This window comes from Physeter macrocephalus, chromosome 14 (assembly GCF_002837175.3).
Source record: "Physeter macrocephalus isolate SW-GA chromosome 14, ASM283717v5, whole genome shotgun sequence".
Classification (NCBI taxonomy): Eukaryota; Metazoa; Chordata; class Mammalia; order Artiodactyla; family Physeteridae; genus Physeter; species Physeter macrocephalus.
This window is the reverse complement of record NC_041227.1, coordinates 11,949,815-11,951,117: the sequence shown is the minus strand read 5'-3', so window position 1 is coordinate 11,951,117 and position 1,303 is coordinate 11,949,815.

The window sequence follows — 1,303 nt, the reverse complement described above, 5'->3', positions numbered from 1 at the left end:
CCCGTGTCCCCTGCATCGGCAGGCGGACTCTCAACCACTGTGCCACCAGGGAAGCCCAAGATAATACAACTTTTAATAAATTACTTAAGCTCTCATTTTCATCACTTGTGAACTGAGGATCGTAACTGTACCAACGTCGTGAGGTTGTTGCGAAGATTCCTGAGTTACTACATGCAAAGTGCTTAGAGCAGATAGTAAGCGCTCTGGAAGTGAAGGCGTTTATTTAGTCAACTTGTGGACTGAGTGCTGAATCCATTGGGATGCATTTGGCTGCAAGGAGGAGAAAAACGGGCTACTGATGGGTTAAACCATAGGACGTCATTTATTTAACAAGAGGTCCAGAGGAGGTCCTCAGGCTGGTTGAGCACTCGGTGACATCATCAAGGATCAAGGCACCTGCGACCCTGCTATCCTCATCATGGTGGCTTTTCTCCCAAAGTTTGGGGCCTCAGAGACACAAGATGGCTGCTGCACTGGCCACATCACCTGCTAACACAACTCCAAAGCAGGAAAGAAGAGGGTAAAGGGGGCGCTCCTCTGTGCCTCTCTCTTATCAGAGGGAGAAAACTTTCCCCAAAGCCAGCAGCAAGCAGATTCTCCCTTACACTTCACAGGCAGACTGGGTCACGTGGCCACCTTTAAATACTCCCTGACCAAGAACAGGGTTGTCACCATCAACTTAGAATAGTCCTGCTCCATCTCTCGGGACATGGCTGCCTGAACAACTTGGGCTTCTGTTGTTAAGAGAGAAGCGTCTGCCACAAGCACCTACTACGTGCCGGGCATGGGGTGAGGTTCTGGGACTGCAGAAGTGAACAAGACTAACACCATTCAGGCCCTCCTGGAGCTGACATCATTCCAGCAGGGAGAGCAGACAGTGATGAATTAAAAACAGCAAGTTCCTTCTGTCATTCATTCAATGAGTGTTTATTGAAGGCCTACTATGCGCCAGGCTGGGATACAGCGGTGACCACAGCAGGTAAGGTTCCTGCCCTCCTGGTGCTTCCAATCCAGAGCAGGAGGAGAAAAACAATAACCAAATCAACAATCAATAAAAAAGCAAACAGGGACATCCCTGGTGGCGTAGTGGTTAAGAATTCGCCTGCCAATGGAATTCCCTGGTGGCGCAGTGGTTGAGAGTCCTCCTGCCGATGCAGGGGACACGGGTTCGTGCCCCGGTCTGGGAAGATCCCACATGCCGCGGAGCGGCTGGGCGCGTGAGACATGGCCGCTGGGCCTATGCGGCCGGAGCCTGTGCCCCGCAACGGGAGAGGCCGCAGCAGAGGGAGGCCCGCGTACCACA